Here is a 13886-nt window from a genome sequence, read left to right on the forward strand (position 1 = left end):
AGTCCGGTCAAAATCCCACAAATTGAACTCCCGTTGTTGGCACGGGAGGACCCGGCGGTGGAACATGACCTGGACCACGTTGACAAGTTTGAGCTTCTTGTTTACCATGTTTTGAATACATGTTTGGAGTCCGGTCAGCTCTCCCAAACTACCCCAGGATAGGCCCTTCTCTTTCCAGGAAGTGAGCCGCGTGGGGATGCCAGATCGGAACTCGGGGGCCGCTGCCCATGCAGGGTCGCGCGGCTCGGTGATGTAGAACCACCCCGATTGCCACCCCTTTATGGTTTCCACAAAGGAGCCCTCGAGCCATGTTACATTGGGCATCTTGCCTACCATGGCGCCTCCGCACTCCGCCTGGCGCCCGCCCACAACCTTCGGCTTGACATTGAAGGTCTTCAACCATAAGCCGAAGTGGCGCTTGATGCGGAGGAAGGCCTCGCACACGACGATAAACGCCCAGATGTAGAGGATGAAGTTCGGGGCCAGATCGTGGAAATACAGACCGTAATAGAACATGAGCCCCCGGACGAATGGATGGAGAGGGAATCCCAGTCCGCGGAGGAAATGGGTGAGGAACACTACCCTCTCATGGGGCCTGGGGGTGGGGATGAGCTGCCCCTCATCTGGGAGCCGGTGCGTGATGTCGTTGGGCAGATATCCGGCTCTCCTTAGTTTCTTGATGTCTCCCTCCATGACGGAGGAGACCATCCACCTGCCTCCCGCTCCGGACATGGTTGGAGAAGGTTGAGGTGGGGAGTGAGGACTTGGGCGCTAGAGCTCGAGTGTGCAAAAACGGATGAGCAAATGAGGAAGAAGGCGTGGATAGAAAGGTGAATCCTTATCCCTTTATATGGGCGGACGAAGCTAAGCGTCCCCACTTGCCTGGTAAAACTGGCTTATCCCCCAAGCGTCGTAATTGATGGCGCGGTTGGGTTACCCACGCCCGTATTGATGAGAATCCCGTAATAAGGGGACACAATCTCTGCTTTTACAAGACGTGTCGAAAAACTACCTCGCGTTATGTGCGGGGCTAGTTGAAGGAAACGGTTCGAATAATCACCGGGCCATGACATAACGTCATGCTGCCAAAACAAGCCAGCAAACTAGATCTGCGAAAATATTATTCTCTCTATGGTGGAATGTGGAACTTATTTTGCAGGGTCGGACACTATCCTCGTATTCAAATTCTTCTGTGATGTATTCGGAGAAGGAACCCGCCTTGCAATGCCGAAGACAATACCATGCGCCAGACTCATCGTCATTGAAGGCTGGTTCAGGGGCTACTGAGGGAGTCCTGGATTAGGGGGTCTCCGGACAGCCGGACTATCTCCATTGGCCGGACTGTTATAAGTATGAAGATACCACATTGAAGACTTCGTCTCGTGTCCAGATGGGACTCTACTTGGCGTGGAATGCAAGCTAGGCAATACGGATATGGATATCTCCTCCTTTGTAACCGACCTTGTGTAACCCAAACCCTCTCCGGTGTCTATATAAACCGAAGGGTTTTAGTCCGTAGGACAACAACCATAACACATAATCATACCATAGGCTAGCTTCTAGGGTTTAGCCTCTCTAATCTCGTGGTAGATCTACTCTTGTACTACCTATATCATCAATATTAATCAAGCAGGACATAGGGTTTTACCTCCATCAAGAGGGCCCAAACCTGGGTAAAACATCGTGTCCCCTACCTCCTGTTACCATCCGGCCTAGACGCACAGTTCGGGACCCCCTACCTGAGATCCGCCGGTTTTGACACCGACACCCGTGCCTGTGGAATAGACACATATGTGCGTCCTGTGCGTACATACCCGTGCCTCATGTGAAACCCACCTTGACTATCGAGGGACAGGTGGTGTGAATCTAGCTAGATGAGGCACGGATGAGTTTTGGCCTTCGGATCTAAGTTGTACGGCAGGCTGTTCGTTTGCTTCATTGGATTCTTCCGTCGGTGGTCTTTGTTCAAAGGAGGAATTGATGACCGATGTGGCGGCTGTTCGATGAGACTATTCAGTGTGTCAGTTACCGTAAAATAAAGTTTAGAGGCTCCTCGATTTCTCCAGGGCATCAAATATTTTTGCACAGCTGTGACTTTAGGAAGTGCATGGTTCCACAAGCTGCAGAAGCACAACCGTCTATTCGTTGTTCCTAGTTCACACGTTAACATGCATGGTAACTCAAACGTCCCTCGCCAAGGTTAAATTCTAGCCGTGTTTCTGAGGTCTCCATGTCGTATTGTAGTCACAGAACATCAGGCAGTTCCCACCGTCCTCACCACTCCCCAACCTCGTCGCAGGGTCTGAGGAATCTCCATTTGCACCTTGCTGCTCGCTGCCATGGATGCATTTTTGAACACCACTGGGTACCATCGTATAGTTGCCGATGGTAACACCAAGCTCGATGTGTGGTACATGAACGAGCCTAGCAAGGTGGAGGAGACCATTGCCCTGTACGAGGACTGGTTACGGGAGGAGAAGTACAAGTTTGTTGGTCTTGGCATGGAGTACACACGAAAGGATTGTTATGGTCATAGAAAAGTTGCCGTCATGCAACTGGCTATGCGGAATCATGTTTTGGTCTATCACTTCTGCAACGCTAGGACGGAGTGCCCTACCCTGAAGGATTTCCTTGAGAATAGAGGTATAACTTTCTCTAGTGTGGGTGTCAGGAATGTTAGAGATGCTCTTTTTCAAGATTTCATCAGAATTCCAGAAGAGTACCACATCGACATCCAAGAGAAGTTCATGATCAAAGGCGGCGAAGAAAGGGACTCCATGGAGGACTTAGCAGGAGCCATCATTGACGAATCTTACTCGAAGCTGGAGTCCTCTTATCCAGAACTTCTTCTTCACTACTGGGATTGGAAGTCGCTTACCTTCGATCACCTGAAATATGGAGCTACTGTAAGTAACAATTTCATTTTCGTTAGTTTCTGCCTTTGTTGCAAGAACAATATGTTTTTTTGTATATTTATGTTTTCATTTGCTTTTCCTTCAGGAAGGGTATGTGAGCTATGAGCTATACTGCCGGTTTCTATCGATGAGGGACATCCTGCATCGCCGGTGTCTTCTTGATCTCAGATGGCGAGGACGTTTCTGAGGAGGAGTGCAGGTGAAAGTGCTGCCAAGATGGATTGTGTGATGAATTGGTTATTTGATTGTTATTGTATGGGGTAATACTACATCGACTGATGAATTTGTAATTGTAGTGGTTTTATTTTGAACCGGACGTTCAGGCAGGGGCAATACTTTCACTTTTTGTTTGTACTATGTTTGGCACGGTTGTTTTTATATCGAATATACGGTTGTGGTTGTGTGTTTGAATTGTTTTTATGCAGAGCTTGAATGTGTTTAAGATTCTTTAGATTTTCTCACTGTGCTGTCTGTTTCAATATATGTTGTCTGTTTTAGGGACGGTAATCCAGTGTGAGAGTTGCTGTGGGAGTATTGTTTTAGCGATGGTTGCGTTTCTATGTTCCAATTATTGTGGTGGTACTTTGATTGGGAAAGGCATGGCCGTGAAGGTATTGGATGCATTATCGTATGTTTGGCAGAGGCGTTATCCTTCCTTTGGGTACTAAATTCGTAGAGGCACTGTGTTATGTTAGTATGAGTCACTGTCGTGGTTGTATGTTTTGTAATATTTCTAGTTAGTATGCTAGTGAAGTCACGTTTGTCTAGTTAGTGGAGGCACGTCCTATGTTATGTTGAGCCAGAGTTGTGTCTGTCATTTGCAAATGCTTCCTCTGACACGTTCGCTCGGAGAGGCACATCTACGATGTTATTCAAAGGCACGGTTGTGCCTTTTCTTTCGAAATGTTTGCTCTCACTGCTTTGCTCAAAGAGGCTCGTCGGTGAAACTTGTGAGGTATTTTTTAGTTTAGTCGTCTATCCCGGAGTATGAATCTTCTTTCGTTAACTTGAGTCACGGTCGTGCTTCCATGACTCATTGGCTTGGAGAGGGACCGGTGTTAAGCTATCGAGGGGACGGTCCTGTGTTAACTGGTGGCGCACTCGTCTGTGTCAGCTTAGTTGTCCGTGGTAAGAGAGGCACGTTCTATGTGGATAAGAGGCACTGTCATGCCTCTGTGACCAACATTACTGGAGGTGAGTCATTTAGCTCCTTCATCAGATTCTTACAAATAGATAGTGTTGTTCCTCTATGTTCCAATTGTTTCTTTTATTATGTCTACTACTCGAAGTGAGTGGTGTTCTAGTGCAAGGAAGTGATGTCTTTTGAATATCATGTTTCCAACTTTTGGGAAAATATGATTTTTATTTTTATTGTTTGATGTCTTTTGAATATCATGTTTCCAACTTTTGGGAAAATATCATGTTTCCAACATTTGAACGCACAGCTGTGTTTAATGGGATCCATTTTTATATCTTGGACCGATACAAAAATAGCTGAAACACTGTAGTGATTACATGAGTCGATATGGCTGAAACAATGTTCAGATGGCTGCAGCTAAATTAAGGCACAGTTAAGCAGTAGTCATCTTCTTCCAGCTCGTCTTATTTCGTGCCGGATATTGTGTTTGTCGAGGACGATGCTCAGTGCCTCAAATACATGGCATGTGTTGTAGTTGGATGTTATCATTTTGAAAGATAGTTTTTCTCTCATTGGTTTCACATGGATCTGCAAACACATAAGCGTACAAACTAATAAAATGTATTGTAAAACATAATGTTCAGCTGGCTTGGATGAATGTATGTTGATGTCTTGTCAATGAGAGTGAACTTACATTATTGATAAAAATGAATTATTATTCAAATTAATTAGCGGCATCAAATGCATGGTGTAAATAGCACTGTCATCCCTGAAAATTGAGAGCATTAATGTTAGTGATTAGAAGGTGAACAGTAGATATGGGATGTGTAGTGGAACAAAAAGTGCATGGTGTAAATGAGGCATAGTTAAAAGAAACTCATTCTCTGTCTGAGTTACATACACTCTTCACAGGTTTGACATGAAAGGAGGCCATGGTGTGAGGATGGTTGTTTTAAGCAAAATGGTAAGCTCTCTTGAAGTTTTCGATGACAATGTCCGCGTGTTCCTTTATACCGTCGCAATTGATATAAGGACATCGAATTTCAAAGTGATGCATTGCAAGATTCACGATGATGAGGTAGATAAAATGCGGTTTCTTTCTCATAGGTATTAAGACCTAAAACAATTAACAGGGAATAATGTCATTGTAACAGGAAAAACTGGTAGAATTGAAGACGAACACTGGACAGATAGAGTGAGTAGGGTGAACTCACGATGTTACATTTGTTGGGCAGCCTGTACCCAATAGTTTTTTTCTATAGTGTGTTCCTTGAGTAGTTCAGTGCTTGCTCCTAGAACTTGAAATTTATCCTGCAGAATATTGAAGCTGTGTCACTCAGCGTGGTAGTAGTAGTAAATGTGGTTTTTTATTACTATTTATGAGAAGCAAGAACTTACAGAAGCGTCCATCTACATTATATGCTTGTGCACAAATGTTGGCGGTGCATAGAATTGTTCTTTCATCAGCAACGCTAAGTAAGCGTCAACAACGAACAAGTTGATATATCTGTATACCTTCATTGACAAACCTAAAGTTTGATGATCGGCCCAACGTCGTTCGACGAAGAATATCTTCTTGCTGCTAAAAAAATAAATGGATTTTAAATCGTATGATTTTCTTATTTAACATTAGAGGTGATGAGTATTAAATTACAATAGTAGAAGAATCGAGCCGAAACACTTGAATATGGGAGCTTCAGGCAGAATACATTAAAGTGGTAAAAGAAGGGACCAAAACTTTACTGTAATAGGAACAACCAATTCATTACCTATCATTTTGACTGACGCCTGGCGTATTGTCGACGATTGTTTCATACACTTGTTTCTCCTCCATTGTAGAATCTCTTATTTCCAAAAGTTGGCAGTGATCTTGATGGTCATTCCCTTGGTCAGTGAATCGAGTCCGTTCTAGCTGAGAATGATGTTGATGAGGCTGGAAGACATGACCACCAGAGTTCATTTGACATTACTAAGTTGCAGATGACCCTCATTATAATTGTTGTTTCTTTAGAGTTTGGACCATTACACCTTGTGGTTGGTGCTACATGCGCAGTTCTAATGTTCTGACGGTTGGATCACTGGTTGAGCTCGAACGAATATCTGTTGGAAGATGTTGCAGAGGATGGCCGGAATACCGCATGATGTTGAACTTTGTTGCAAGGCACTGTAACTTTGCGCATGAGACTCGCCTCGGCGTGGTTGCTGATGGTTCTGCTCTTGGTGTTGGCGTTGTTGGCACCATGGATTGCTATTATTCTGAACATCATTGTGTTGGGGGTAGTGGGCATTAGGGACAGAGGTTTGTTGCTGGTACTGCTTGTGACTTTGGTTGTTCATTGTATAAGGTGAGCGCTGGCTGCTATTTGAACCGCCGTTATTCTGAGCACCGGGAGGTCGGTAGAAGTGGTTTTTGATACTAGGAACTGGTTGGTGGTAGTGTTGGGACAAAGGAGTTGCTGGCAAACTTTGGGACAAGACGGTTTGAGTTAAACCTGTAGAGTATGACGTATCAAAAGCATGTGAGAGGTGGCTACCGCCTGACATTGATCCTGATCTGCTGGGTATAGGTGGCTCTGGATAGTTAGAAAGTGAAGATCTCGCTAACGAGCTTGAATTCTTGGCCAAGTGCGTTGACAGTGTCAGGTTAGCGTTGTTAGGATGCTACTTGGTTATGAAAGGGTTGCTTCTTTTTTTCTTCAATGACTCTGTCAAGTTGTTCATAGATAGATGGGTCAGACCATATTTCATCATCATCAATGAATCCACAATCAAGGAGGGCTCTTCTATTGTCAGCATGTAGAGACTAATTGGTTGCAGTTTCTACTGAATTATGAGGAGGCTCTAGTATCCTAACTCTTTTCTTAGGAGGCATCATACTCTCTTTTCCTAGATCTACTGACTGCTGTAAGGACCTCTTGTGAGCTCCCATTTGTGCTTCCGGTTATGGCGGATCTGCGCTTGTGGTAATAGGGACGTTGTGTATGGGATCAATACGTGGTTGCTTGGTACACTATTCATGTTCTTCTGCAATGTTATTTTCTTCCACATCGACAGATGCGGCAGCAACCAATGGAGCATCACTAGTGGATGGATTTGCTTTTCCCATGTCCAGTACTGAGCCAGAACCGCTAGCAGAATCACTGGGGACTTCTACTGTAGGAGCAAGGGAGAAAGTAGCTCTTGTGCGTTCTATTTCAGCAATGTTCTTCTCATCACTCAAAGTTGAAACAAGATGGACCATATCTTCCAGCAGTGAAGAAGAACATTGTCTAGTGACATTGTTTAACTTTTATGCAGGTTGGGATACAGTGAGGCTCTTTGTGTTGGTTGAAGAGTTGTTGTGAGCGCTATCAGAACCGCTGGACCGTGTTGTAGTTGGTGACGTTTTCCCAATGTGATAAAAAGGTGCTCCAAGTGTATCGGTTGAGATTGGACCAGTCAGTAATTGTTTGTGAAACGCAGAGGGCGAGGTTGATGTTTCTGTTGCAGTAGGTTTTGTTGTTTCCTCCAACAGTTTTTCCAGTGGGTTTGTCAGAGATTTGTGGTCTGCAGATCCTCCAGCAGAATTTTGGGTTTCAGTCGGTACAGAACACTCAGACGAATTTTCACCTGTCATTATAATTGCCCCGCTCTCTAGCATCTCAGATGTTGGCTCGAAGGGCTCATGAACCGGCAAGCCATCAAGGCAGTTGTGCAGATGGTTATACACTTTGTCCAGATCAATCTTGGCTTGTTCATCAATGTCCTCTTTGTTGTGATCGATCTCGTTCACCTCCAGTAGCAACTTAATCTGAGTTGATGATTTTTGGCATGAAGATAGATACATTTGGGACTGCTCTTTGTCGTACAGATTCTGGGAGTCTGGGTCAGGGGTATCGCAACAACCCTTTAAATTTTCCAGGGAGTATGATTTGGCGTGAAGGACACTGGTCGAGCCACTACTAGAAGAACTTTGACTGCTTGTCGTGCTAGAACTTGGAAGCGTAGAATATGTTGAAGTGAGTGATGAAAAATTTCTTTTTCATTCGAGTTGTCCTGTTGCAAGTTACAATAAATGCCCCGATCGCATGTCTTGGCTTCTTTTGCACTAAGATCCCTACCAAGTGAAAGGACCTTCTCCAATTTCTGCTCGAGAACTGGTTAAAACCGCGAGAAAAGTTCTGTGTACATTTCATTGATAACTTTGGCAATTTTCACCTTGGCCTAGAATTGAAAAAAAACATCAGAAATTTTTAATACTGAAAATGAAAAGAAGTAATTAATACCGAAAATGAAAAATATCTTGTGACCTACTGTATATGTTCTGTCAAGAATTGCAGAAAAGGCATGGAATAATGTGCGCAGAATCACACATGATGTGCTGCGGGAAGCGCGGCTAACAAAGTCCATGAATCATGGTCAACACATTCCTTGAAAGAGCACACCCGACGTACTGTACGAAGCATGGTTGACCTACCACCGTAGGGAAGCAGTGCTATATTTAACACAAAAGCACATATAACATACTATAGGAAGTACTTCTAGTTTTAACACCAAAGCACAGCTAACGTACTATATGAAGCACTTCTATATCTAACCCAAAAGCACATCTAACGTACTTTGGGAAGCACTTCTAGTTTTAACACAAAAGCACAGCTAACGTCCTATAGGAAGCACTTCTAGTTTTAAGACAAAAGCACAGCTAACGTCCTATAGGAAGCACTTCTAGTTTTAACACAAAAGCACATCTAACGTCCTATGGGAAGCACTTCTAGTTTTAACAAAAAAGCACAGCTAACATCCTATAGGAAGCACTTCTAGTTTTAACACAAAAGCACAGCTAACGTACTATAGGAAGCACTTCTATATTTAACACAAAGGCACATCTAACGTACTATGGGAAGCACTTATATATTTAACACAAAGGCATAGCTAACGTACTATAGGAAGCACTTCTAGTTTTAACACAAAAGCACAGTAACGTACTATATGAAGCACTTCTATATTTAACACAAAGGCACAGAAAACGTACTATAGGAAGCACTTCTAGTTTTAACACAAAGGCACAACAAACATACTATAGGAAACTGTCTGGATGAACACTCGTAACCTACTTTGTGATGTATTTGTAACCCGCCGCGGTGAAGTTGAGCTATAAAGCATCATGGCAACACACATTACCTAATGCAGGGAGGACATGTATCTGTTTCGAAAAAACTTAAGGAACATCATTTCAAACATAAAATCAAGTGTAGAAGTTGGAAATCACTTACGGAACAAAGTTTTTCTTGAGGCACAAATTCTTCTATGTAGGCCTCTAGTCTGGGACTCGTTTGGAAAAATGGTGCCTGAAAGCCAGGCGGTAGTTGGAGAGGCATGCGCCTAATGTCTTTGAGCTGCCATGCGGAAGAAAACAATTACAATCAAGTCAAATTAATACATGGAAGTTAACTCATTATGTTGAGTCAAAAACTTTGACGAAGGAAAATGATGAAAAATTGACTCACCGTGTGTTTCCCAAAAATTCCATCCACTGTTGACAGGCTGTCTATGTTAGCATAATTCTTAATGGCCTCTGTGTCCCACATGACAAGTCTTGCAGGAGTGCCAGGTTCCAGGTCCATAATCTTCGTATCCAGGTACTCAAAATACGTTATCTGCAAGGGGGGAAGAGGTAAAAATGAATCATGTTCTTGTAGATGCTTGTGGGTATAAAGAAATGTACAAGTTAGTGAATGAACCACTGGAATCAGGAGGCAGCCACACAGGGCGCCTGTGAATCCTTTGTCCTTGAAGGTCTGGAGTGATGCCACCAGTTTCTCTGTGACATCATTGGACCAATCATATGATGATATGTTACTTGTTGGTCCTTCTAGAGCGGCTAAGTAGTCGGGGCTAACATAATCATATGTCATTGGGCATAGAAATACCGTTGTTGCAAACATCACGAAAACCCATTGAAACACTTATCCTGTCAGCTCCGGGGTTATGAGATCAGTTAACTCTCTAACGTTTGGAGCGTGCCTAGCACAACGAGTTTCAGACTTAACCTGACATCTGAAAGCGTTTGAGCATTTTCTAGGGATAATCTGGCCGCCCAGTGGAATTCCTAAGATCCGGTGCACGGTGTATGAGTTGATAAGAAATCTGTATCCACTAGGCAGTATGAAACACCTGGAAGGGCAATCAAAATAGCGGACAAGCCAGCAAACGAAACACCTTGGAAGCTCGCAACAGCACAGATCTAGAACGTATCCACAACCAATATCACTGACAAGTGATTTTGTGGTTCTGTTAGCCTCTCACAGACAGTAATGAATTTCTACAAGCTAAGTTTTGTGTTGAAATCTTCTTCATATTCACCCACTGTAACAGCTCTGTGGACAAAGATAAGAAATGACCTTTAACAAATGTATTGTTGAACCACATGCTTTTCTGGGAGAAGCTTACATATAAACGCCGAGTTAGCAAAACAGAGACAAATATTTAAGTCGTGATTAAAAATGCAGCTAGAATGAGAGGCATTGATTTCCAAAGAAATTTCAACGACACACGCGAGATGCATGACCAAAAACACCTACTTCAAGGCAGCAAGCTACTTCTTTGTCCTGTACTCCTCAACAAGCTTTTTGTGCGCTGCACGTTTTTACTCGATCCTTAGTCTCTCTGTCTCTAGTTGGTCATGAACCCTGAAATCTTTGGTGACAATCTTTGTGCCATCGATAGACTGAGACTGAGTCTCTGACAGCTGTGGGGTGGATTCCATCTCATCAAACTCTACATAAGAGGTCATGAGAGATGATTATTACCAGGTCAGCTATGTAAGACAGTTGTTAGCAGTCCATGTGAGACCATCATCAACAGCCTGGTTAGCTAAGACGGATTCTAAGTCTGAGTTAGCAATTGCTTTGCAAAAACGAACGTAAGTCCTTTGGATCCCTGCTATAGATTGCAGATCTATACAATCATTTGACCTGTGACCTCATGTTAGGGATCGGGATAGTGAATTTTGACTGTAGTTTCATTGACCTCTGCAACTAATATAATATGTGGTCATGAGAGTGCTTAAGTTTTGCATGGCTGGAGATATAACTCAACTTAGCAAAACCACGACGCAAGCATGCAGTTGGCATGATTAAAGTGAGGTCAGTTGAGTCCTATTTTAAATCCATAACCCTTCTCCCATTAAGACGGCGCAACAGTCTGAGCACGGACCAGCTGAAGATAATTGGATCCGGAACAAATATTTAAATCGCGCCCCACCTGTTGTGTTGCGCACATGCGGTGTGTACGCAGCTCGTGGAATTGTTAGCACCAGTAAAAAAAATTTGTTCAAACGTTGAATCGGTAGCATAATCATGCTGAGGAAGCAATGGATTACCTGAACAGGAGATCCACGGTGAGTAAGATGAAGGAGACTAGTAATTATTCAGTGACGAGCGAGCTCTGCGGAGGGATCAGGATGAGACTGTAGGTTTTCCTTTGGAGAGCTAGTCACATGTTGCCACCGATGCTAGATGGAGAGAGATCCGGAACTCATCTGCGGACGACCCCACAAGTTAGTCAAATACTTAGAGGAACTATTTGAGAGCCCACATGTCAGTACGACTATGAAGTCAACCTACCACATCTTCTCACGCCAGATGAAGGTACTCCTCCTAGAACTCAATACGGCCGACCCCACAAGTTAGTGAGAGACTTAGGGGAATTAGTAATTGAGAGCCCACTTGCCAGTTCGACGGTCAAGGGAAGTCGACCTACCACATCTCGTCACGCCGAAAAACATGTGCATCTCTCATGCGTCGCAAAACTTACCCCACCTATCAGGTGATTCTTTTCCTGCACACAAAAAATCGAAGCAGGCTCTTTCTTTCTCTCTCCTTCTCTCCCTCTCTCTCTCCCAGATTCAAAATTATCCAAGGAGATCGCTGACAGACTGCAGGGCAGTAGATCCCCCCACAAATTCGAAAGGTGTGACTTCCAAAAAATCAGCGCATAAGATTCGGCAATCAAAGGTTAGTAAAAAAATCCTGATACACGAGATTCAATTTTCACGATGCTGGTTTTGGGTCTATGCCAAAACCTCACTTCATTGTATCTTTGTTGTCATGCTACATGGTGGATGGTTTTTTCAGTTGCCGAGTCCTTCTTTTCCGGCGGGAGGTAGTGTGGTTCTTAATTGAACATTGCGCTTCTATTGAAAAGTATTATGATGTTACTGCCTAAGTTGGTCCTCGGGAAGTTGCAGACATAATTTTTTTTCGGTAGTTGTTATTTCTTAGAATCACTGTGACGGTGCTAATGAAATATCCGAGGTTGGAATGCATAGTACAAAACTACTTGGTTGTACGTTGTTGATGTATTCGTTGTGGTGGGGATTCATGGTTATCTTTGTGTTAAGTGTTGCACAAGCAAACTAGCATCAAAGGACCTCACTTTGGTTGAGGTTGCAGTTTAATTAAAAATTAATATATGTATATATTTATATATCTCAATTATATAGAACTAAAAATATATCGTTGTTGTGTGGTAAGTGTGGAAGGTTAGTAAGAACGATTGAGATCGACTTGGAAAAGTTACAACACTGATGCTGCTGGTGTGTAACCTTTATTTTTATTATGTCTCTTTTTCCGGCAGATGTTCAAGACTGCATCATCTGATCAGGATAACAGGGACGGTTGGTCTTTGAACGATATTGGCAACGATTATGGGAGGAAGGTAATAGTAAGGTAGTTGAACATTAGCGTTTGTGGTTATTTGGTTTTTCATTTCTGGAACGTTTGCTGTCAAGGTGCCACCACTGAGCACCAAAGAGTAGATCATTAACAAAAAAATTGATTAATATATCCTGGATGAATGCTGTAATATCTGTTTATCCTGTGCATCTACTCTGAAGTTGAGTATCGAGAGGTGGAAGAAAAAAATTACTACAAAACAAGAAGAAGATCAAGGATGCAGATGCCTTCCAACAAGCACATGCCATGTGGGCTGGAATAATTGGAGTCAAGAGTGGGATGCAAGTTCTTGGCAAACGTCCCAACCAAGAGCATGGTGTTCAACAGACACCTGCGAAGAGGAGTATTATAAGCATCAGAGACTCCACTAAGCAGACTATGCAGGTAACGGTGAAAAATTGAAACGCTGATTTTGAACATTGGTGGAAGTTTTATGTCCTAATTCTTCGTTATACTCGCGCGTGCCTCTAATTATTTTATGGTTTCAAGACACAGATGTCCACAAAGGCACGGAGCCAGAGCTATGATGGCTCAAAGTTTGAAGGTGGTCATAATGAAGAGGTACAAGGTAACAGAATTTCCTTTGATGCAAGCAGAAGGATGATTGGCAACAAAAGCATTGGTGTTCAAGGATTCAGTATGGTTTGCACAAACAAGAAGAGCCCAACGACAAAATCAACCATAGGAGGAATAAACCTTACCGTACAGCAGCACCAGAAAGCAATACAGGTGATAGCAAATACAAACGCGCGACAACATTTAAAGTAAATGTATATTTTTTGTGAGCTATTTTTTCTTTGTTTTCGCCCAGTATATTTAAATTATAGTATCTTGCACACGCAGTTGTACGAGCAAGGAAGCAAGTATCACGGTAATCCATAGTTCAATGAAAACATAAGTCAAGGGCCTTTGGAAGGATTACCTGTGGCGTTCAACATGAGGGGTCCTTCCAAATGATCTCCAAAGGCATTCAGAATCGTCAGCGAAATCACCAATGCACGAAGGTTGTCGCCAAGTTTTGCTGGACAAGAGAGGCATCGGAAAACAAAGGTGATGTTGGAACTATGCTTATTCAGTTCAACACACAGAGAGTTTTATGGAAGGACAGGGTAAAGTGCA

General features: G+C 43.2%; 1 pseudogene; it reads left to right on the top strand.

The window, feature by feature from the left end:
* Positions 1–2339: 2339 nt before the first annotated feature.
* Positions 2340–13886, top strand: part of LOC125554763 — a 29269-nt pseudogene continuing 17722 nt past the window's right edge.

This window comes from Triticum urartu, chromosome 4 (genome assembly GCF_003073215.2).
Source record: "Triticum urartu cultivar G1812 chromosome 4, Tu2.1, whole genome shotgun sequence".
Classification (NCBI taxonomy): domain Eukaryota; kingdom Viridiplantae; phylum Streptophyta; class Magnoliopsida; order Poales; family Poaceae; genus Triticum; species Triticum urartu.